Source organism: Ahaetulla prasina, chromosome 3 (genome assembly GCF_028640845.1).
Source record: "Ahaetulla prasina isolate Xishuangbanna chromosome 3, ASM2864084v1, whole genome shotgun sequence".
NCBI classification, from domain to species: domain Eukaryota; kingdom Metazoa; phylum Chordata; class Lepidosauria; order Squamata; family Colubridae; genus Ahaetulla; species Ahaetulla prasina.
This window is the reverse complement of record NC_080541.1, coordinates 113,140,635-113,166,358: the sequence shown is the minus strand read 5'-3', so window position 1 is coordinate 113,166,358 and position 25,724 is coordinate 113,140,635. Positions and strand designations below refer to the sequence as shown.

The window sequence follows — 25,724 nt, the reverse complement described above, 5'->3', positions numbered from 1 at the left end:
TAAACCAGCTTCAAAAGCCATGCATTATTCATGTCCTCCGGTTGGGAAACGGGATTAGATGTCAAAAAACCCAAAGGTGGAGAATGATACCACCGTCTTCAACTCCACTCCATTCCACTCGGCGTCCTTCGATCACGGGGGGGGGGGGGGGGAGGGAGGGTCTGACCAGCCCAGAGCACTTTCACGATTTGTCTAACATTATTTCTCATTTCTCTCTCTTTTATAAAACCTGATTGATCATTGTGAATCTTTTGTTGTATAACTAACATTAATCTATTTGCTAGTATTTTAGCAAAAATCTTGTAATCAGTATTCAAAAGTGATATTGGCCTATAATTTTCTGGTTTAGTGCAATCTTGATCTTCCTTTGATATCAGTGAAATAAAAGCAGATCTTCAGGATGAAGGTACATCTCCTCCAAGTTGAATTTTATTAAATAACTCCTTAAGCGGATCCACCATTTCAAGCTGTAGATTTTTATAATAAACAGCAGTTAGTCCATCTGTTCCTGGAGCTTTACCTGTTTTTAACTGCTTAATAGCTAAAATAATTTCTTCAGAGGTTATAGATTGATTCAATCCTTCCCTTTGTTCTGGCGTAAGTTCAGAGATATTCTCTTCCTGTAAATATTTATCTATATCTATATCTTGAATTGGGTCGCTAGCATATAATTTTGTATAAAATTCTAAAAAAGCTTTTTTAATCACATTCTGTTGATATACTTCTTTATCCTTATATTCTATCTTTCCAATAATACGTGATTTCTGTTTTTTCCTTATTGCATATGCTAGCCACCTACCTGGTTTGTTGGCACTACAAAATGTATTATGCTTAACATATTGTAAATTAATTGCTACCTGATCTGCTATCAACTTATTAAACTGCCCCCGTAATATGTTTATTGTCACTTTAACCTTTTTATCTTCTGGATTAAGTATAAGTAATTGTTCTTTCTTTTTTATTTCCTCTTCTAAATCCCTGCGTTTCTTCTGCTGTTTAAATCTATATTTATTATTCATATATATTAAAATTCCCCCTATATATGCTTTACTTGCATCCCAAACCATTTCTATAGGTGTACCCTTATTCATATTCATAACAAAAAACTCTTTCATTTGTTTTTTACATTCCTTTACATTTTCTTCATATCTAAACAAATTTTCATTTAACCTCCAGGATCTTCTAATTGCCTTTTCCTGATCAAATTCCATCCATACCAGACTATGATCAGTCAGAGTTCTTGAAAATATCTTCGTCCTCTTTACCCTGAAAAGAAAATCAGTAGAAATTAATATAAAATCCCTAGAAAGGGATTGATGTCTATCAGAAAAAAAAGTGAAGTCTTTTTCTTCAGCATTCCATTCTCGCCAAATATCTCTCAGCTCCAAATCTTCCATCATATCAAAAAAAGCTTTAGGCAATTTCGCACAACTTGAAATATTTCAAGAAGTACTTTTTTTATCTTTTCGTGTATCCAATACTCCATTCCAATCTCCCATTAATATAAACGATTTATAATTCCACTGTATTATTTTGGTATGCAAAAAATTGTAAATTTTTTCTTGCTTTTGATTAGGTGCATATACTCCAATTAGAAGTGTTCTCTTCCCCTCTATTAAAAGTTCAATTGCAATGTATCTTTCTTGAGCATCTGCCTCAACTAATTTAGCTATTAATTCTTTCTTTAGGTATATAACTATACTATTCTTCTTCTCTGAGGCCGATGCAACAAAATGTGTACCTAGTCTTGAATTTATCAAATATTTTTGATCTGATATTCTAATATGTGTTTCCTGCAAGCAAATTACATCATTTTTAAATTGTTTCAAATAATGAAATATCTTTTTTCTTTTTTGTGGTGAATTTAGACCATTAACATTCCAAGTTAAGAATCTAGTTGTCATTCTTGGCACCTTGAAGCTTTTGGAGCATTGGCTGGAAGTCTTCCTGCATCTTTCTCTTCAACCTGAGCCCTCCCACAGCTTCTGTTTTAGTAATTTCTTGAGTTTTTGCTTGAGATTGTTGCATCTTTTCTTGTTCTTTACGTTTAATAGCTGCTCTGGTCAATCTTTGTTCTTTTGCATCTCCTATTTTTCCCATTAATTCTGGAATTTTGGGAGTACCCAATGATTGTGATAAATCATCTTCAGTAATTGCAGCTTCCACTTGTGCTTGTATCTGCTTTCCTTCCTTCACAGACTTTTTTACCATCTCTGCTTCTCTTCTCCTCATGACATCTGGTGATGGTGGGCTTCCAGCCTTTAAAACATTAGTATAGAAATATCTTGTCTTCCAAACTGTATTAAGGTGATATCTTTCTCCTGCGTAAAATAATATTAATCCAGTTGGAACATCCCATCTAAATTGTATCTGTCGATTTTTGAGTTCATTCACCAAGAAAGTAAACTCTTTTCTGTTTCTTAACATTTTAGGAGGAATTTATTTCAACACTAATAACTCTTGTTCTGCTATCTGGATTTTATTTTTGTAGGAGGTTTGTAAAATTTTATTTCTAAACCTCCTGATTGTAAAATAAATCACAATGTCTCTTGGTAATTGTCTCTGTCTAGCAGCCCAGGAGTTGACACGATAGATTTTATCAATTTGGAATAAAAGGTCTGTCGGTTGCTCTCCAGTCAATTGTGCAAAAGCCTCTGAAAAAATCTCTTTTAAATTCTCTTGTTTATTTTCTTTCAATCCTCTCACTCTCAGGGCAAACTCCATCGATCTATATTGTAACAAAACCACTTCATCATCTGCTCTATCCACCTTGGTTTGGACCTCCTCCATTTTATTTGCCAAATTCAAATTAGATTGATTAATTTCTTCCAACCTTTCATCCATCTGGATCATATTATTTACCGTACCTTGAAATGCAGACACTATATCTTCTCTTATTTCTTTATTCCAAACTGCTATCTCCTCTGCTATTTCTTTAAGTTTTTCTCCCATAATAGCAGTTTGAAGTTTTAAAGCTTGCTCTACTGATTCTTTTAAAAATTCCTTCAAAAATTCTTGTAAGGCTTCCAAATTTAATGCTTGTGGGTTAGCTGTATGAGCTGGAGAACCTCCAGCACTTTTAGAAACTCCAGGCTTTAATTGCTTTGAAGCCATCTTTTTTTAAGTATATTTAGATAACTCCAATAAATCCAATTCTCCTTGCTTCTTCAAAAAGACAGTAATTTATTTATTTATTATTCGAATTTATTTATTAAGTTAAATAAGTCAGTTCTATTGTCTATAAAGTCTTTCAGTTTCCACTTTTAAGCCTCTCCAGTTCAGTGTAAAATCCAGCAGCCTTAAACAGCGCTGAGAGCGCTAACAGCATTAACAAGCAGTTCCTTAACTTTCACTTTCACGCCCTATTACATTACAGGTGCCATTTCCTTTGTCCTTCTTAAGTTGATTCAGAAGGAAACAATGTAGAAACAAAGTTAAGGTTTGGCACTTGCAGTTACAATTGCCAGCGCTCCTGTTTTTGCTCTGTCTGCATTGGGATCAGATTAAAACTAATATTGAACCCAGAAATGGTCACGGTGTCTTGTTCTGCTTAAGCAGAAGTGCCCTGGATCCAGAGCTCCGTCAGGCTTCTAGGGAGCTCACACCCTCCAAGCCCCTGGCTTTATTCCAGGGGCTTTCGGGGAGCTCTACCCTCGCCTGACTGCTCTCCTTTCCCTCTTCTCCCGAGGGAAAGGTGTTGTGTCTCACTCGTTTTCCCCGGAGCCGGGCCCCTCTTATCTCCTTCCGAACGCTGAGGAATGTCCTGGCATGCCTCCAGGCCCCAGCCCTGGCACCATGCCCAGACAGGCCGAACAAGACGAAGGGCCTGAAGTGCCTCCAGCCCCCAGCCCTGGCTCCATGCCCAGGCAAACGGAGCAACTAGACCCCTCCCCCACAGCATGTGAGCCTGAGGAATGTCAATTACCAACAGCTGGAGCCTGGAGAGATCCTCGCTTCAGGAGAATTGATAGGCGGCGTCAGCAGAAGGAAGGGAGGGGCAGGCCTGGATAAGTGCTGAGTCATGGAGCCACACCCCATGGCCTATATAAAGGATCTGCTTTCTGGCATTCTCTGAGTCAGGCAAAGTCTACCTTGGATTGCTGAAGTCACTTTCTGGTCTCCTGCCTGCCTTGAGAACTTTGCTAGAATTTTGGAATAGCTGCAGAGGCACGCCTGATACAAACTTCCCTGACCTGGCTGTCAGCGGAGGAGTGGGACACGACATCTTGCCTGACTCCTCACACATCACCATCTACACCACAAGATGGATCAGCAACAGCTGGAGCAGATTGTGCAGCAGCTACAAGCAGATAACCAGCTACTGCAAGTTGCCCAGCTGACTGCTCAACTGGCTTCTGGGAATGCCCCAGCAGTCCAACCTCCTCCTCCTCCTCCTCAGCGCCACAGCCCGGTACCAGTGCCGGAGAAATTCTCAAGATGGATGGAGATGTTCCCGGCCTTCATGGCCCAGTGCCAGACCTACATGGCGATGCGGCCAGGGGACTTTCCAGATGACCGGGCCAGGTGGCCTTTGAGATGAACCTGTTGTCTGGCCAGGCTGCTCAGTGGGCCACGCCCTTGGTGCTCAGGAACAGCCCCTTGCTGGTGGACTACCAGGGGTTCTGGGGACAACTGCGCCTCATGTATGAGGACCCCGTGCGGGCCCAGACGGCCGCCCGGCACCTAGGAGAGATCCAACAAGGGCCGCGCCCCCTCCGGGAGTACACCGCTGAATTCCGGTTCCTGTGCCACGATTCGGACTGGAACGACACGGCACAGGCGGACGCGTTCCAGAGGGGCCTTTCGGAAGAGCTCCAGGATGAGCTGGCTCGGGTGGAGGTGCCACGGACCGTCGTTGACCTGGTGCCCCTCTGCCTGCGCCTCGACACCCGTCTCCAGCAACACCCGTCCCGTCGCCGCCAGCAACCGTCAATGACCGTCGCACTCCCTCAACCCGGGCCGACCCTGTCCCGGGCCGCCCTGCGCTTCGTGGCCGCCGCCGAGGAGCCCATGGAGTTAGGAGTGGCCAGGCCTCGCCTGACGGCCCAGGAGCAGAGCTGGAGGTGCCAAGGGGGCTGTGTTTGTACTGTGGGGAGCCTGGCCATTTCGCCGCCGCATGCCCCAGGAAGCGCGGCGGAGCACGTGCGCCTGTCCCCGAATCCCAGCCTGGCCAGTCGGGAAACGGGGCAAGCTCGGCCTAGGGGAAACCTTAGGCCGGGCACGGACCAAGCCCCCGCCAGACATGGCCGATGTGGACCCCGGGCCCCCTCGGCATTTGATTTTGGACACCCGGGTGTGGGTGGGTGACCGGCCGGAGGGGATCCCGGCGCACACGCTGGTGGACTCGGGGGCCACCACAAACTTTATGGACCGGGCCTTCATGGACCATTTTGGGGTCCCCCTGGTACCGGTGGACCCTCCGATGAGCGTCGAGACCATTGACGGGAGGGAGCTGGTGGCCAGACCCATTAATTTCACCACACAGCCCTTGCGCCTCGCCATCGGGGACCATGAGGAGGCGATTCACTTCTACGTGACGGCAGACCTCCACTTCCCGGTGATCCTCGGTGTCAGGGTTCCAGAAAAACCTCTTCTGCATAAAAAAAACCTCAGAAGCCATTGTCTTTCAGAGTTCTTTACTAGCATGAGGAAACTGGCACACGATGAGTGAAATTCCAAAACTGAACTTCCGGATTCTTTTCCCAGTTATACAAACTCCAAGAGTCCCACCCCCCTGACCCCTTTGCTGGTCACATGGTCCCACGTTCTCCCAGTTCATTCGAATATCTTCTCGCCACTCTTCCTGCAGATGTGAACACCATCCGACCTTGACCGCTTGAAGAATGTTACCATACCCCTCAACCCCACTTCTTCCCCTCAGGGGAAAAATGTGGCAGCGTCTGAAACCCTAAAGTCTAGTATGGTTTCCAGGCCTGACAGGCGTCCCCCCTTGGAAAAGAAGCTATATCCCAGGAAATAAAACAAAGAGTTAATAAAGAAGAGTGTCAGTGGTCCACACTTCCCTTCTACCCCCCTCTACCCCCTAAAGAGGTTTTTTAGGTTTGTCAGAGAAAGTGTCGTGAAATTGTTTAATCAAATTGTCCGCATTTACTTTCGAACTTTTGACCCAAGTAGATTCAGATAATGGATATCCCTTCCAGTGGACTAGATATTGTAATTGACCTCTGTATAGTCTAGAGTCAAGGATTTTTTTGATTTCATAGTGGGTTTCACCTTGGATTATCAAGAGCGGTGGGGGAGCGGCAGGTTGAGGTCTCAGACCAGACTGTCTAGCAGGTTTTAATAAGCTGGTATGGAATACCGGGTGTACTTTCCCCAACATTCGAGGGAGCTTGAGTTGGACGGTAACGGGATTAATAATTTTTACAATGGGGAAAGGACCCAAAAATTTTGGACCGAATTTTCTGCTGGGTATTCTCAACCTCAGATACTTAGTAGATAAAAAGACTTTATCTCCAATGCGAAATGGGGGTTGAAGGGAACGGTGTTTGTCAGCTTGGGCTTTGTAATTCCGAGCTGTCACAGCTAAGGCCTTTTTTGTATTTTCCCAACCTTTTTTCAACGAATTCATCCAGTCCGTTAGGGAAACGGAAGTGGGGGGTGGCACGGGGAGTTCAGGCATTGGAACGAAGTCCATGCCGGTGGTTACTTGAAAAGGGGTTAACCCCGTGCTGCTGTATACAGCATTATTATATGCGACCTCTGCAAATGGTAACAAATATGACCAGTTTTCTTGTTGGTAATTTATATAACACCGTATGTATTGTTCCACCATCGAGTTTAATTTTTCAGCCGCCCCATTGGTCTCCGGATGGAACCCAGAACTAAGTCCTTGAGAAGACCCAATGGACCGTAGGAACTCCCTCCAGAACTTGGCTGTGAATTGAACACCCTGTCAGATATTATCCTTTTAGGAACTCCATGCAGTCTGTAGATGTGTTTGACGAAGAGCTTTGCTAATTTTCTCGCCGATGGCAATCCGCTGCACGCAGTGAAGTGGGCCTGTTTAGAGAACAAGTCCACTACAGTCCATATCACCGAAATGGAACCGTTAGAAAAACTGAGCCCATCAAACTTGTTTGGGAGAAAGTTTTCGAGGGGTTTTTAAGTATTCGAGGTTTTTGTGGTCCATCCACACCTCGAATGGTTCCTTTCCCCCTTCAAGGAAGTGTCTCCAGGAGAGGAGTGCCCAGCGCACTGCAAAGGCTTCCTTTTCCCAAACTGCCCATCTGCGTTCAGTGTCCGTCAGTTTTTTAGACACATACGCGCAGGGCATAAGATTGTTGTCGGTATTCCGTTGTAATAAGACAGCAGCTACTGCTACATCACTTGCGTCAGCTTGGACCACAAAAGGTTTATTTGGATCCAGGTGTTGAAGAATTGGTTCCATCGAGAATAGGCGTTTCAGGTGTTCAAAGGAACGTTGGCAGTCCATTGTCCAAGGTAGGGGTTGGTTAGGTTTGGGTTTGGCGGGTAATGGCCCAGTTTTTAGCAAATCTGTTAATGGTAGAGCTACTTCTGCGAAAGAAGGAATGAATTTGCGTGGAAACTTTGAAGTTGCTTACGTGTGCGTGGCGGTTGCCAATCCAACACCGCTTTTACTTTTCCTGGGTCCATTTTGATACCTTTGTTTGATATCCGGTAACCTAGGTAGTCTAGGGATTCCTTATGGAATTCGCATTTGGAAAGTTTGACATATAGCTTGGCCGCTAAGAGCTTTTTAAGGACTTGTCTGACCAATTTGATGTGTTGTTTGATATTGTTTGTGTAGATAAGAATATCATCTAAGTAGACAAGAACTCCATTGTAGAGGTGGGGGTGGAGGGTTTCATTAATTAGTTGCATAAAAACAGCTGGAGCCCCTTGGAGGCCAAAAGGCATGACACGGTATTGGAAACTGCCCAAGGGGCAGTTGAAAGCAGTTTTCCATTCATCACCTTCCTTGATGTGGACCCGGTAATAGGCTTCCCTTAAATCCAATCTGGTGAAAATTTTGCCTTTTGATAAGTGGTTCAGCAAATCGTGCATAAGTGGTAAAGGGTATGTGTTTTGTATGCAAATTGCATTGATATTTTTGAAGTCAATACACAATCTAAGCGAACCATCTTTCTTTTGTTTAAATAGCATGGGCGCAGCTACAGGTGATTTTGCTGGTTCAATGAACCCTCTGGCTAGGTTAGTGTCAATGTATTTTCTTAGTTCAGACATTTCGGCTGGCATCATTGAGTACATTTTGGGTTTTGAATTGCCTCCGGGTGCAATTCAATTGTGCAATCAGTTTGTCGGTGGGGGGGGGGTAAGAGGTTACATTCATCCTCACTAAAAACGTCTGATAAATCCACGTATGCTTTAGGGATGCGTGGTTCATTAGGAGATGGATTGGATATGGTGGTTGTTGGTTCCCTCTGGTGGTCATTTTGGATAAGGTTTTTTTCGGCAGGGGGAATTGGGTCTAAGGGTCTGAAAGTCCATATAATTTTCCTGAATCCATCCTCCCATTTGATTGTGGGTTCCCATTTGTCCAACCAAGCTAAACCCAGGATGATGGATTCTGACATCTTTGGAATTACTATGAATCTTATAAGTTCATGATGGGCTCCAATTTCTAAGCGAACCAGTTGTGTGATTTGGATCGCTGGAACGCCACCAATCAAGGTTCCATCTACTTGGTGGAATTTAATTGGGTGTTTCAAGGGAAATGTTTTTATACGGAGTTGGGCGACCGTAGAGGTTGAAATTAGGCATCTGGTGCATCCTGTGTCCACAATAGCCTCTAAATCTTTTTTGGCCCCTCCCCCTGGAATTATTAAGTTTACTTTGATAGCAAATGGAGGAATGGGTGCATTCACCATTGGGTCATTTTCTGCTTGGTTTGAGTCGTCAGGAGGTGACTCAGATGACGGAAGGCCAGTAGGGAGGTCTATGGCTTGTCTCGCAAAGCGACTGGTATTTGGATTTTTTCGAGGGGGTTTGCGTGGTCGGGTAGCAGTTGGTGGGCGATACTGTGGGAGGGGTGTTGGAGCTAGGCAAACTGACGCCCGATGTCCTAGTTTTCCACAACGGTAGCATTTGATTATTGTTGAAGGCTGAAAGGTGGAGGGTGTGGTTGGTCTTAAGAGAGAGGGTCTTGTAGGTGGTCGTTGTAGAGTTGTAGTTGCTGATTGGCTTTGGAGGGGGTTGAATTCTCTGTCCAGAGCTATGGACATGTTGTACCAGTCATTTAGTTGTTCTGGGATTCCTCTGGTGGAGCAGGCTTTTCTGATGTTTTGATCGATTGCGTCTTTGAAGTAGTAGAGGAGGATGCGATCTGGCCAATGTCTAAGATTACCAGCAACCCTTTTGAAATCCCATACAAATTGTTTTAGAGGCCTGTTACCTGCTTCATCGTTTTTAAGGTGGTTTCACATTCTGCAATTAGGTCATCATCTTGAAACCGGTTGCGAAGCAGTGCCATGAATGCGTGAACATCGTTTAGTTCTGGTGCACGTTCATTGTGTAGTTGAGCTATCCATTCTGAGGCTAGCCCCACATTCATACCATCCGAGATGGCGTTGATTAGGCTTCTTTCTGATGGGTATTGATGTCTATATTGTTCAACGTAAGCCTCAATTCTGCTGAGAAAGTAAGCCAGGTGGTGTGGATTCCCATCAAAGGTTGGTTTGAAAGGGGGAGGGGCGGGGTGAGGGGGTGCAGGTGGGTTTAGCTGGCCTGCTTGCGGTGGAAGAGGGATTTGTGGGAAGGCCATTGCTATTGTGGCTGGTTGCTGAGTTGTAAAGGGGGGTGGAATTCCCCCTGGCTGCTGAGAAGGAAGTCCTTGAAATGCTTCAGTTGACGAGGCAAAAATCGGCCTGGGGCCCCCAGGAAAGAAAGGTGCTGAACTTGCTGGTTGCCATTGGTATTGGATCCATCCTTGTCCAGGATAAAATGCCCAACCAGGAGGAATAGAAGCAGCTGGAGGCAGCGTAGGCCTCTGTTGGCAGGAAAAGTCAATTGGAGGGGGGAGTTGCGATTCCCCCCAAGTCCCTGGTGCTGCCTGAACTCCCTGCCGTCTGAAGGAGGGAAGGGAGGTCCTCCTGCGTTCATCGGAACAGCTTTGAGCTTCAGTAATTTCTCCCTCTCTGGTGGGAGGGAAGGTGAATTTAGGCTGAGCTAAAGGCTCTCTAGATGGGTGAGCTGAGCTTATACGAGGCTTCCAAACGCTCAAAAGTTTCCGGGAGGTCTAATAGGGACTGGGATTTCAGGGGTTTTCTCAGGTCCCAATCCAGTGACTCTCCCGATTCTCCGGGTTTTACTGTCCTCCAGTGAGGTTGAGAAGAGGGAGGGGGCTCTCCATTCCACCCCGGGGAAAGGTTTTCTCCCGAACGACAGCTTACCCATGAATCGGAGTCTTTGGGCCGTGCACCAAGCTGACAAGCAGGCTCTACCACTTCGGGTTTTTGAGTCATATCTTCCGATGGGAAGTAGGTGATTTCAACTAAATCCTCAGATTCCAACTTCTGTGCTACTTCCATGCTTTCAGCTTGCTGCCCTTCCATCTTTGCAGGGTCTTTGCACCGCTGTGGAGGTTGCAGAGGCTGGGGCCCAGCACCCCCCTAACGGGCCCCCTCTGAGCGGAGGAGAGGGTACCATTAAGCAAAAGAAAGTTAGGAGTTTTGGAATAATGTCAGAGTTCCAGAAAAACCTCTTCTGCATAAAAAAAACCTCAGAAGCCATTGTCTTTCAGAGTTCTTTACTAGCATGAGGAAACTGGCACACGATGAGTGAAATTCCAAAACTGAACTTCCGGATTCTTTTCCCAGTTATACAAACCCCAAGAGTCCCACCCCCCTGACCCCTTTGCTGGTCACATGGTCCCACGTTCTCCCAGTTCATTCGAATATCTTCTTGCCACTCTTCCTGCAGATGTGAACACCATCCGACCTTGACCGCTTGAAGAATGTTACCATACCCCTCAACCCCCCTTCTTCCCCTCAGGGGAAAAATGTGGCAGCATCTGGAACCCTAAAGTCTAGTATGGTTTCCAGGCCTGACACTCGGACTGGCCTGGTTGTGGACTCACGACCCTCAGGTGGCCTGGTTGCAGAACGCCATCTCTTTCCCCAGCCTGCAGTGCGTCGACCACATCCGCCACACCTGCGCCAGCCAGAACTTCTTCAGCCCGGCCGTTGCCATGCCCCCTGAGCTGCGGGACTTCGCTGACGTCTTCAGCGAGAAGGAGGCGGACCGCTTGCCCCTGCACCGACCCTACGACTGCCCCGTGGACCTGCAGCCCGGCACCCCGCTGCCAACGGGATGCCTGTATTCCATGTCCGAGCCCGAGTTGGCCGCCCTCAGGGACTTTCTGGACAAAAACTTGGTCCAAGGGTTCATCCGGCCTTCCAAGTACACGAGTACACGGTCATGCCATTCGGGCTGACCAACGCCCCCGCCGTCTTCCAACATTTTATGAACGATGTTGGATTGGTTCATGGTGATCTACCTGGACGACATCCTGGTCTACTGCCGGTCCAGGGAAAATCACCTCCAGCACCTCCGCCTGGTCCTGTAGCGCCTGTGGGAGCACCAGTTCTACGCCAAGCTGGAGAAGTGCTTTTTCCTCCAGACGTCCATCGAGTTCCTCGGGCACATCCTCTCACCCGAGGGGATCGCCATGGACCCGCGCAACATGTAGGCCCTGTGCAGCTGGGAAGCCCCGCGTTGGGTGAAGGATGTCCAGCGGCTGCTGGGCTTCGCCAATTACTATCGGACCTTCATCCCGGGCTTCGCCATGCTGACGGCTCCATTCACCCAGCTCCTCCAGAAGGACATCCCATTCCGGTGGGGTCCCCCGCAGGAGGAGGCCTTCACGGCTCTCAAGAAGGCCTTCGTCACAGAACCCATCCTGCGACATCCCGACCCGCACCGGCCTTTCGTGGTGGAGACGGACGCCTCCAACGTCGCCCTCGGAGCGGTGCTGCTACAGGCCCCGGTGGATGGCGGCACTCTTTTTCCCTGTGCATACTGTTCGCGGAAGCTCAACCCTTCCAAGCGCAACTATACCATCTGGGAAAAGGAGTTGCTGGCTATCAAGGCCACGTTCGAGGCGTGGCGGCACCACCTGGAGGGGGCCCGGCATCAGGTGGAGGTCCGAACGGACCATCGGAACCTCGAGCACCTCACCACGGCTCAGAAGTTGAACCAGCGGCAGATCCGGTGGTCGCTGTTCTTCGCCCAGTTCAACTTCCGCATAGCCTATATCCCTAGCGGCCACAACCGGAGGGCGGACGCCCTGTTCCGTAAGCCGGAGTACTTGAGCGCCTCTTCCTCCACGGACAGTTCTGCCGGCGGAAGTCTTGGCCGCCGCCCAGGAACCGGTGGACTTAAGGGCCCGGTGCAAGAGGCACAGCGCCAAGACGCCTGGTCTCAGCAGCGGCGAGCGGAGGCGGGCCCCACGTCTCCGTGGACATTGGAAGAGGACGTGCTCAAGTTCCGGGGGCAGTTGTATGTTCCCACGGGACCGCTCCGGTCCCTTGTCCTGGCCCAGTGTCACAACAACCCTGCCGCGGGCCATTTCGGGTTTTTCAAGACTCAACCTGGTGACGCGGACCTTCTGGTGGCCCCAGGTGCGGCATGACGTCCATGCCTACGTGATGTCCTGCGTGCCGTGCCGGCAAGCCAAGGCCGCCACGGGGGCCCCTCCTGGTCTCCTCCAGCCCTTGCCGACTCCTGACAGACCCGGGGGGGGCGATTTTCATGGACTTCCTGACGGACCTGACGCCGTCCTCGGGGTTCACCTTGGTGCTGGTGGACATGCTCACCAAGATGGCACACTTCATCCTGTGCCGTGGGCTGCCCACCACCACCAAGACACATCTTCCGCCTCCACAGTCTGCCGGACAGGGTGGTGTTGGACCGTGGGGTGCAGTTCACGGCTCGCTTTTGGAAGAGCCTGATGGCTGCGTTTGAGGTGCAGGTGTGCCTGTCGTCGGCGCACCATCCGGAGACCGACAGTGGGATGGAGAAGTTCATCGGCGTCCTGGAGCAGTACCTCCGGTGCTTCGTGAACCAGCAGCAGGACAATTGGGCCGAGTACCTGTCCCTGGCGGAGTTCGCCTTCAACAACTCCCAACACACCTCCACCCAGACAACCCTGTTCCTGGCCAACTTGGGGTACCATCCGCGGCTCTTCCCTCTGGTGCCCCCGGACTCCCCGGTTCCCGAGACACAGACCTTCCTCTCCAAGTTGCATGCGGTCCAGCAGATGGTGCGTCGGCAGCTGAATCGGGCGAAGGAGGACTACAAGCGGGTCGCCGATCGCTCCCGATGGGCAACACCCCCGCTGGCAGTCGGAGACTGCGTGTGGCTCTCCACAAAGCATCTCCCGTCTGACCGGCCGGCGATGAAACTGGACCACCGGTTCATTGGTCCGTTCCCCGTCGAGGCTGTCATCAATCCGGTGGTCTACCGGCTGACCCTGCCGCGTTCCATGAGAATCCATCCCGTCTTCCACCGGTCCTTGCTGGTCCCTGAGGCCCCGCCGTGTCCCCTCCGGCGCCCGGCGCCGCCTGTTGCCATCGGCGAGGATGGGGCGGAGGAGTACGAGGTACACAGCATACGCGACTCCCGCTAGCTGAAGGGGCGTTTTCAATACCTGATTGCGTGGCAGGGGTACGGGACCGAGTTCACCTGGGTCGACGCCTCCAACGTCCATGCCCCGGACCTGGTGCGGGCCTTCCACGAGCAGAACCTGGCCCAACCGCATCCCGATCGTCAGCCCCGGGGGAAGGGCCCTGTGGTGAGGGATAGTGTTGTGTCTTGCTCGCTTTCCCCGCAGCTGGGCCCCTCTTATCTCCTTCCGAATGCTGAGGAATGTTCTGGCATGCCTCCAGGCCCCAGCCCTGGCACCATGCCCAGACAAGCCGAACAAGATGAAGGGCCTGAAGTGCCTCCAGCCCCCAGCCCTGGCTCCATGCCCAGGCAAATGGAGCAACTAGACCCCTTCCCCTCCCCCACAGCATGTGAGCCTGAGGAATGTCAATTACCAACAGCTGGAGCCTGGAGAGATCCTCGCTTCAGGAGAATTGATAGGCGGCATCAGCAGAAGGAAGGGAGGGGCAGGCCTGGATAAGTGCTGAGTCATGGAGCCACACCCCATGGCCTATATAAAGGATCTGCTTTCTGGCATTCTCTGAGTCAGGCAAAGTCTACCTTGGATTGCTGAAGTCACTTTCTGGTCTCCTGCCTGCCTTGAGAACTTTGCTAGGACTTTGGCAGAGCTGCAGAGGCACGCCTGATATGGACTTCCCCGACCCGGCTGTCAGCGGAGGAGTGGGTCACGACAAAAGGTTTCCAAACTGTCAGACAGCCGATTTGTGCTGTCCAAGCGGTTTTTAACGTGATCACGGGGCTGGCGATCCAAATGATCGTCTTCAACACCAATGGCGCCAACGGAAGTCCACCGAAGTGTGCAACGTTGAGTGCCTCCTTGTACTCACCGCCCTGAGTCCTTCGGGAGATAGGGCGGTATATAAATTTGATTAAATAAATAAATAAATACTTTATGTCTATGTTACACCACTATTGCACATGCCATATTGGCTCTTAGTTTTTTACCGGGTGCAATTCTAGGTGCTGTTTTTTATCTTTAAAGCCTAACTTTTAACTTTAAACAGTCACTAAATGAATGGCTGTAAGTCAAGGGCTACCCATGTTACTATTTGCTATAAATAAAAAGCTGATTGTCAGGCTCCAAATAATGCACCCATCATAAATAGAACTCCAAGGCATAACTATTCCTCAAAGATCAAATTTATTTAGATACATCATGTTGGCGCTACTGGTGAAAAGCCAGTACTAACATTCCCGGGCTTTTCACTTCAATATAAATTTTCTGTTTCTCAAGTTTCCAAAACATTGGTCACATTGTTCAACCAAGATGGGAGCTGGTTGCTCAGTGACATCTCTCCTCCTCCTCCTCTGGTCAGCAGATGGTGTAATGTTGCAGACTAATCAGCTAGGAATGAGGTTTTGACTGAAGGCTCCATCCCCCTCCAGTTCCAAGCTGTATCAAGCTGAATTCTTGCTAGCATGTCCAAAGAGACAGACACTTCCACACCTCAATCAAATTCAGGCTTGACAGGCTTCCCCCCCCCCCAACAGAAGGAACAACCCTGGAAAGGTGAAACACTGTGGGGTTAGTTGGTGCCACTAGCCCCATCTCCCTTCCCCAGGAGGCTCCTTTGGTTTTTGAGGGTACTTGCCATGGAACTGCTTTACTAACCTATCTGCACTAACTTTCCAACTCTTTATCCAAATGGCCTCAGAAAGCAGGTATCCCTTCCAGTGTACTAAGTATTTCAGTTGCCCCCTTTGCACCCTGAAGTCTAAGATTCTCTTTATTTTGTAATGAGTTTGACCCTCGATCACCATAGGCTTAGGGGGTGCTCAACCCACTGGTCAGATTTGTGAACTCACTGCTGGTTTCAATAAGCTACAGTGGAATGCCGGATGTATCTTCCCCAACAACCTGGGAAGTTGGAGGCGTACTGTCACCAGGTTTATCACCCTCACTATAGGAAATGGCTCTAGGAACTTGGGACCAAGCTTCTTTAATTTCAGGTACTTTATGGACAGGAAAACCTTATCTCCCACTTTAAACTGCAATTGGGGAGACCAATGCTTGTTGGCCTGTTTCTTATATTCCTCCACTTCCTCACTTAGGGCCCGTTTCATATTGTGCCATGCCTTCTTCAGTGACGCCATCCACTCAGTGACATGGAGGAAGGGGGTTCCTTAGGGAGTTCAGACATAGGGACAAATTCCATCCCACTGGTCACTTGGAAGGGGGTCAATCCAGGGCTGCTCTGCACTGCATTGTTATATGCTACTTCCGCAAGTGGCAGCAAGTCTGCCCAGTCCAATTGCATTGCTGATAGTTGACGTAGCACTCTGTGGCTTTGTTAGTACTCGGATGGAATGCAGAGCTAAATCCTTGCGAGGACCTGATGGCCCTCATGAACTCCCTCCAGAACTTAGCTGTGAATTGGAGTCCCCGATCGGAAATGATTCTGTGGGGGACTCCATGTAACCTATAAATATGCCTCATGAATAGGTTTGCCAGTTTCGGCGCTGACGGGAGCCCTGGACAAGCTACAAAGTGGGTCTGTTTGGAAAACAAGTCTACAATGGTCCAAATGACCCTATTTCCCCCCACCCCCACATTCTCAGGGAGTTCAATGATGAAGTCCATAGCTATCTCCTCCCAGGATTGAGATGGGTCTGCCACTTGCTGAAGTAATCCGGGGTGGGGGTTCCCTGGTCTTGTCTTCATCACCATTTAAGTGGCATTGCTCTTTACATAGTCTTCAATGTCTCTTTTTGTCCTCTGCTACCAGAATTGCCGCCTGGTCATGTGTAGGTCTTCATGTAGCTGAAGTGGCCTGCTTGTTTAGAGTCGTGACTCTGCTGGGCACATACAACTTAGATCTCGTTCAGCCTAGTCTATCCTTAAGGTTTAGTATTTCTGGGTTGTCATTGTACCATGGGTCATTCGGTAGTTCATCTTTCAGCTTTTGGGTCATGTCCCCTCTGTCCAGGGTTCGCCTTCAGGTGGCCTGGCCCTGGGTCAGAGCCTGCAATGCCATCTGAAGGGAAGGTATCTCGTGACTACCTCTTCCCGTTTGCTGTGGTATTGTGGCTTCCGTGACAGCACATCAGCTAGAAGGATCTTCCCCCCTGGGATGTATTTCAGTTTGAAATTAAATCGCTTGAAGCAGTGGTGGGTTTCAAAAGTTTTCGCTAGCGGTTTGGTGGGCATGGCTAGGTGAGCATGTGACTGAATGGGCGTGCCCAACTTGACGTCACTCATGCCCACTCAGTCACATGACTCCCTCACCTAGCCACGCCCACAGGAAAAGGTAGGAAAATTTTTGGAATTTCCATCTATCTACCCCAACCGTCCCTTCACAGTCACCCCTGTTTCCCCTCCTTTAGCAGCCCTGGCCCTAGCTTCACTTCCTCCCCCACCACCGCCTCTTTTTACGGGCTGCTTACCTTCCACAGCAGCTGGTCCAGAGTCTGGAAGGCAAGTTGACTGGAGTTTTCAATGGCCCCCAGCCAGCCGCTGCTGCTGGAAAGCGGCTGGCAAAGAAGCATCCTGGCTGCAGACTGCCAAAAAGTACCGGAGGTCACGGAAAAAGTTGCTGCTGTCTCTCCCATGTTCTTTGAACATGCATATCCCATTGGATTTGCAAGGCAATGGGATGCATGTGCATGAAGAACATGGCAGCGATGAACATGGCGGGCGGGGCGAGCAAACAGCGACCGGGGGACTGGTTTGGGAGCGTGGCCAGATGCCCTCTGCCGTCAATCCGGGCTGTTGCTAGGCAATTGCAAGGGATTGCCATTCGAACTACTCCCTGGGCTGACCAGGGAGCAGCCAGGGCTCATGACTCCAGAATGTAGCTCCAGTTGAAGTGAAGAAAATTTTTTGTGAGTACTGGCTTAGTGTCAGGCTCCAAATAATGCACCCATCATAAATTGAACTCCAAGGCATAACTATTCTTCAAAGATTAAATTTATTTAGATACATTATGTCAGCGCTACTGGTGAAAAGTCAGTACTAACGTTCCCGGGCTTTTCACTTCAATATAACTTTTCCATTTCTCAAGTTTCCAAAACATTGGTCACATTGTCCAACCAAGATGGGAGCTGGTTGCTCAGTGACATCTCTCCTTCTTCTCCTCCGGTCAGCAGATGGTGGAATGTGGCAGACTCATTAGCTAGGAATGATGTTTTGACTGAAGGCTCCATCCCCCTCCAACTCCAAGCTGTGTCAAGCTGAATTCTTGCTAGGATGTCCAAAGAAACAGACAATCCCACACCCCAATCAAATTCAGGCTTGACACTGTAACTGTAATACTGCATTCTACTGCACGGAAAAAAGTTGGAAGCTATTGCTTTTAGATTTTTTTCTTTTCCTTTTTCTCTTCCATTTCACCTTTCCTTCTCTGTCCCCTTTCCTTCCCCTTTTTTCCATTACTTTTATTTCTGTTTGCATTGTATAGTAAGGAAAAAATGTTTTTTAATAAATAAATCTTTTTTATTAATTATTAAATCCCCCTGGATCGGGTGAGTTGGTAGCGGTGGCAGCAGGAGGCTCTGCTCACCCACCCGGATGCTTCTGTGAATGTTCAGAAGCTTTTGCGCATGCACAGAAGGGATGCACAAGCACATGCACACCCACAGGTGAACCGGTAGAGACGGGTTTTAAAACTGGTCCCTGCATATATCCTATTTTTAAACACATAAAAGTTCTAGACAGAGGTCAGGGGTGAAATGCTCCTGGTTCGGCCCAGATCGGCTGATCCTGTAGCAATGGCGGCAGGTGGTTCAGAGAACCAGTAGCAGAGAAATCCTCCCCGCCCATGCCCAGCTAAGCCACATAATTGTCAGTCTTTTTTTTAACTTTTAAAAGTATTTTCTTACAACCTATTTGGTTGTAAGGTAAAAAGGTTAAAAAAAGGCTCTGACAATCACAGCTGAGCTGCACGATCATCAGAGCCTCTTTTTTTAACTTTTAAAAGCATTTTTTCTACAACCTCTTTGGCCGAATAGGTTGTAAAAAATGCTTTTAAAAGTAGAAAAAAGATTGCGCGCCACAGCTGATGCACTCAGCTCTGTTCTTATCGCATACCTCCTTTTGCCATGTGTTTGCGCATGCGCAGCCAGCAAACCGGTAGTAAACCAATTCAGATTTTACCACTGCAAAGGGTGTACATTTCTTGAGTATTTGGCATGTGACAAATGTGATTAAAAATATTTTAAAAATATTAAAAATGCTTATGTGCTTAAAGCTGGAAGTCCACCATGGTAGGAGAAAAGAAGGCGAAATTAAAGAAAAAGAAGTGATAGTAATGGAAGAAGACCTTTTACAAGTGTTGGATGTGTCTAAGATGGGATCAGAGATTCCAAAAGAGTCAAGGATGACAAGAGCGGCTGTCAAACGCAAAAAACAAGAAGAAAAGGCTCAACAGGCTCAATCTGCTACTACCAAGATGGAAACCATGGGAGGAGCAAGGCCCAAAGAAAGATGATTTGCGGCTGGTGCTTCAAAAGTTTCCGATCGCTGATAATGGCAATTAGATTTTTATCTTGGAATGTTAATGGATTAAACTCATCACAAAAGAGAAGAAAGATATTTCATTATTTGAAGCAATTTAAAAATGACATTGTATGTTTACAAGAAACACATATTAGAACATTAGACCAGAAATATTTGATAAATTCAAAATTGGGAATACATTTTGTTGCATCTGCTACAGAAAAGAAGAATGGACTAGTTGTTTATATAAAGAGTAATTTATCTGCAACATTAATTGAGGCGGATAATCAAGGAAGATATATTGCCATTGAACTTTTATTGGAGGGGAGAAAGATATTTTTAATAGGAGTTTATGCACCAAATCAACAACAAGAAAATTTTATAGGTTTTTACATAAAAGAATAACATCTTGGGATTATAAAACTCATATATTAATGGGTAATTGGAATGGAGTGATGGATATCCAGAAAGATAAAAGAAGTCTTAGAAATATTTCCAATCGTGTAAAATTGCCAAAGGCCTTCTTTGATTTGATGGAAGATTTAGAACTGAGAGATGTATGGCGAGAACGCAATGAAAAAGAGAGAGATTTTACATTTTTTTCTGATAGACATCAATCATTTTCTAAGATCGATTTTATTTTAATTACTAATGATTTGTTTTTCAGAGTGAAGAAGACAAAAATTTGTTCTAGAACTTTGTCTGATCATAGCCCGGTTTGGATTGAGCTAGATCGGGAAAAGGAGGCCAGGAGGTCGTGGAGGATGAATGAGAATTTGTTTAAATATGAACAAAATGTAAATGAATGTAAAACTCAAATGAAGGAATTTTTTTCTTTGAATATGGATAAGGGGACACCTATAGAGATAGTTTGGGACTCCAGCAAGGCTTATATGAGGGGAATTTTATTGGATATGAATAATAAATATAGAAATAGATTGCAGAAAAAGCGAAAAGAATTAGAAGAGGAAATTAAAAGGAAGGAGCAGTTATTGGTATGTAATCCAGGAGATAGTAAAATAAAAGTCAATAAATATATTAAGAGGTCAATTTAATATGTTAATGGCAGATCAGGTGGCAACTAATTTACAATATGCAAAGCATAATTTGTTTAATAATACTAATAAACGTGGAAGGTGGTTAGCATATTTATTAAGAAAGAAACAGAAACGACATATAATTGATAAAATAGAATATAGAGGTAAGGAAGTATATCAGCAAAACTTGATTAAAAAAGCTTTTTTAGAATATTATACTAAGTTATATTCTAGAGATGTGATTAATGATAAAGATATAGATAGATATTTACAGGACCACGGTATCTTAGAAATTACAGTAGATCAAAGGGAAGAGTTGAATCAATTAATTTCTTCAGAGGAAATAGTGTTTGCAATTAAGCAGCTTAAAGCGAATAAAGCACCAGGTACAGATGGTTTGACAACTACTTATCATAAAAATTTACAAAATGAGATGATTGTACCACTTAAGGAGTTATTTAACAGAATACAAAGGGGAGGAGAAGTTCCTCTTCATGGAGGACAGCTTTTATTTCATTAATACCTAAAGAAGATCGAGATGATGTTAAACCAGAGAATTATAGGCCAATATCACTTTTAAATACTGATTATAAGATATTTGCTAAGATATTAGCGAATAGATTGATGCCACTGATGACTCAATTAATACATAATGATCAAACAGGATTTATTAAGGGGAGACAGATGAGATATAATATGAGACAAATTGTAAATTTACTTGAATATTTGGAAAGAAACAGCCAGGTCTCAGCAGCACTCTTCTTTTTGGATGCAGAAAAAGCTTTTGATAGATTGGATTGCAGTTTTTGTTTAAAGTAATAGAAAAAATGCAATTTGGGGATTATTTTATTCAAGCAAGTAAGGCTATATATCGAAAGCAAACAGCTCAAATAATAGTAAATGGTGGATTAACAGAATCCTTCAAGATTGAGAAAGGGACTTGTCACCATTATTATTCATTCTAACTTTGGAAATATTATTGAGTAATATACGTGGTTCAGATTGAATAAAAGGAATTAGAATTAAAAATCAAGATTATAAATTAAGAGCGTTTGCAGATGATCTGGTTGTTACTTTATCTCAACCAATACATTCAGCCATATATTTAAAGGAGACAATTGATCAGTATAGTAAGGTATCTGGGTTTAAAGTGAATCAACAGAAGACAAAAATGATAATTAAAAACATGAATACACATCAGAGAGAAGAACTAGAAACAATAACTGGATATGAAGTAGTTAAAAAGGTCAAATACCTAGGAGTATATATTACAGCATCGAACATAAAGTTATATAAAAATAATTATGAGGTATTGTGGGGAAAAGTAATTAAAGAAATGGAGAATTGGAAGAAGTTACAATTATCATTGTTGGGAAGAGTGGCAGCTATAAAAATGAATGTTTTGCCTAGATTTTTATTTTTGTTTCAAATGATTCCAATATTGAAGAAAGATGCAAATTTACAGGAATGGCAAAAAGGGATTAGTAATTTTGTATGGAAGGGTAAAAAACCGAGAATAAAGTTAAAAATAATGCAAGACGTTAGGGAAAGAGGGGGTTTAAAAATGCCTAACTTGAAATTGTACTATGATGCAGTTGCTTTAGCTTTAATTTCTGATTGGATTAATTCAACAGAGGAAAGGGTTTTGAATATAGAAGGTTATGGTTTGTTATATGGTTGGCATGCATATGTATTATATGACAAAAAAATTGATAAGATATTTAAGAATAATATGGTTAGAAGTGCTTTGTTGAGGGTTTGGAAAAAATATCAGTATAAGTTAGATGGAAAGATACCAATATGGACTATCCCCAGACATATGATAGAGAATATTGCCTTATACACTGTAAGCCGCCCTGAGTCTTCGGAGAAGGGCGGGGTATAAATGTAAACAAAAAAAATAAAAAAAATAAATATATCACAAAAAATGGAGGTTATCACTTACAAAGAGCTTTTGATTATGGAAAAAGGGGAATTACAGTTAAAATCTAGGGAGAAAAAGGGATGAAGGGCGAAATTATACGTGGTTCCAGTATAGACAATTGCAATCTAGATGGAAAATAGATCAGAAAATTGGTATTAGGCAAAGTGATGATAACTTGGTAAAACAAATAAAAGATCAAGGTCAACAGCATATAAAGAGATTATATAATGTATTGGTTGAAATTGATTCAGAAATGGAGTTGGTTAAAGATTGTATGGTAAAATGGGCACAAAATTTTCAACAACCTATAATGTTAGAAACATGGGAAAAAATTTGGGTGAGGAATGTTAAATTTACGCAAGCACAAAATTTAAGAGAAAATTTTTATTAAATGTTTTATAGATGGCATTTAGATCCTTAAAAACTGTCATGTATGTATCCAAATGTGAAAGCAAAATGTTGGAGATGTGATTGTGAGGATGCTACTTATTATCATATATGGTGGACTTGCAAAAAAGTTAAAGCTTTTTGGATTAAAATATGGTGGATTATGCAGAACATTTTGAAAAAGAAGATCAAGTTTGTTCCACAGTTCTTTTTATTAGGAATAATTCCAGATTGCACTGTTACAGAGACAAAACTGATTTTGAATTTAATAACTGCTGCAAGATTGCACAATATTGGAAGAAAGAAGACTTACCTACAATTGGAGAATGGATTAGTAAAGTATCAAATTTAGCAGAAATGGCAAAAATTTCTGCCTACTTGAAAGACTATACACAAGAAATATATATTTTGGAATGGAGAAAGTGGATCGATTATATTCAAAATAAGTATCAGATTAAAAAATACCAATTAGTTTTTGAGTGAAGTTAGGAATTGCTATGTATTAGAGTTTAAGAAAGAAGGGAATTGATAGTGTGATGGTGTGAAATGGAATATGTTTTATTTATTTATTTATTTTGATTTTTATACCGCCCTTCTCCCGAAGGACTCAGGGCGGTGTACAGGCAGAATAAAACGAACAATACAAAATACAATTAAAACAGAATTTAAAAAACTTATTTAAATTAGCCTGAGAATTTAAAAATTTACCATATACTAAAACCCCTTTTAAAATTAATAAAATTTAACATTTCAAATTCAATTTAAGCCAGCCCCGCGCGGATAAAAAGGTGCGTCTTCAGTTTGCGGCGGAAAGTCCGAAGGTCAGGTATTTGGCGTAAACCTGGGGGAAGCTCGTTCCAGAGTGTGGGAGCCCCCACAGAGAAGGCCCTTCCCCTGGGGGCCGCCAGCCGACATTGTTTGGCGGACGGCACCCTGAGAAGTCCCTCTCTGTGAGAGCGTACGGGTCGGTGGGAGGCATGTGGTAACAGCAGGCGGTCCCGTAAGTACCCAGGCCCTAAGCCATGGAGCGCTTTAAAGGTCGTAACCAACACCTTAAAGTGCACTCGAAAGGCCACAGGTAGCCAGTGCAGTCTGCGCAGGATCGGTGTTACATGGGAGCTACGCGTAGCTCCCTCTATCACCCGCGCAGCTGCATTCTGGACTAACTGAAGCCTCCGAGTGCACTTCAGGGGGAGCCCCATGTAGAGAGCATTACAATAATCCAAGCGAGAGGTAACGAGCGCATGAGTGACTGTGCACAAGGCATCCCGATCAAGGAAGGGGCGCAACTGCCGAACCAGGCGGACCTGGTGGAAGGCCCTCCTGGAGACGGCCGTCAAATGATCTTCAAACGACAGCCGATCATCCAGGAGGACACCCAAGTTGCGCACCCTGTCCTTTGGGGCCAATAACTCGCCTCCAACAGTCAACCGCGGCTGCAGTTGACTGAATCGGGATGCCGGCATCCACAGCCACTCCGTCTTGGAGGGATTAAGCTTGAGCCTGTTTCTCCCCATTATGTTATATTTTAGATTATGTTTGTTAGTTACTATACCCTGTATTCTGTTCTGGGAAGTCTCGGGGGGGGAGCGGGGAAATGGGGGGGAAGGGGAAGATTATAAATTGATTGATTGCCATTGTACAGGAATAATGGTAGAATTAAACAAGTTGGAATGGTGTAAAGTCGGGACTGCTCGGTAACCACTCCAGAAGGGAAATGGTAAGGAAAGAGGAGTAAAGAAGGAAGAAAGTAGGTAGGTAGGTAGGTAGGAAAGAAGGGAGGGAGAAGAAAGGATAGGAGGAGAAGAAGGAGGGGAAGATAGAGGGTTAGAAAGGATGGAAGTGAGAAGTGGGAAAGAGGAGGGGAAGTAGGAAAGCGAGGAGAAGGATGGTGGGGAAAGTAGAAGAAGGATGAGAAGGGTAGAAAGGATTAAGGAAGGGAGTGGCGGCTGAGCAGGCCTGATTGAGCATAATCTGAGTATAGGATTGATTGTTGGATAAGTGATTGTATTGTACACTGGTTAAATTGTGGGAATTATTATGGAAAATAAAAATTTTTGCAAAATATATATATATATATTATTCCAAGGTTCCCAAATATATTCCAGCAATTTTTACTTTTTAAAATTCTATTCAAAATATTAAAATACAAACTGCCCCCTCTAAAAATACAAAAACCAAAGCTAAACAAGACTACACCAAAAAATACTTAAACAAATATATAAATTGTCCCCCCAGTTGAATACTTATACATTTATTTCAAAGGTAATAATTCCTCCCATCTTGCGAAGAAAGTATACAACTTGTAAATTACTACAATACTATTTACCCATTTAGCCTGACATCTATCTATTACATGAAAACATACCATAGTTAGCAGGTAAAAGTAACAGCTAAATTAAACATCTAAACCCTTTGTTAACAATATATTTATTGTATTTTACTTGCAGAAAAGTCCACAACAGCTTCTGTTTTATCATAAATCACAACAATAATTGTCTCTGGTCTGCCCAGGATCACATATCGTTGATTGAATTAGTAAGGCTTTTTCTTAAAATATTAACAGGATCTTTTTTAATAATTAGATTTTATTTCCCCAAAACAGAAGGCTCTGTTTTGTATATTTCCACAGCATTTGTTGTCTAAAAAATTACTGTTTTAATATAAATTGTAAGATAAAATAAAAGTATAAATTATATGATAACATCTCTTGTTTTCTGATTGGATAAAATAAAACCATTCCACACTCTCCCTCAATCTTCTTAGAAAATTCAAGTTAATAATTATTATTGATCAGTTCTGTCAACTTTGTATCTTTAGAATCCATGCCTTTCTTGGAGTCCTCTACCATCTTTTCTCAGTTAGCTTCATTTTCACGGCTTACAGCAGCAAGTTACATTCCTATCCATATGGGATATGGCAGTAAAATAAGTAAATAAATATTGGTTCATGAGAGAAGAGGCTGATCATGTTGTATTAAAAATACATTTTAACAATAGGAAAAAGGACTTTTTTAGGAAATTCATTAGGAAATTCATCTGTAGTAATTTCTGAAAAGTGATGCAGAGATTTTCATGAGGGGTTGCTTTTGTGTATTCTATTCAGTATGCATTTGTAATGTGTAATTTTTAAAAAGCTTTTGTATGCAGAGTTATATTATGGATTTCTGTATGATATTGTAAATATTCTTTGTGTTTACTATTTTAGATGGAACATTACAATAGTCAGGGTGACAATAGATTTCTCTTATTTGCATTTTTATTAAAGATGACAG

At 44.7% G+C, this 25,724-nt stretch overlaps 1 protein-coding gene across 4 annotated transcripts in view; it reads left to right on the top strand.

Moving 5' to 3' along the window:
- PCDH1 (protocadherin 1) overlaps positions 1-25,724 on the top strand; it is a 345,490-nt gene that overhangs the window by 95,041 nt on the left and 224,725 nt on the right. Inside the window, exon 1 of one of the 4 annotated variants that reach the window (XM_058179199.1) lies at positions 24,949-24,988. The exons of the other annotated variants lie outside the window; for them this stretch is intronic. The gene's annotated coding sequence lies outside the window, so the exon portion shown is untranslated. Of the gene's footprint in view, positions 1-24,948; positions 24,989-25,724 lie in introns of those variants that run through there. 4 annotated transcript variants of the gene reach the window in all.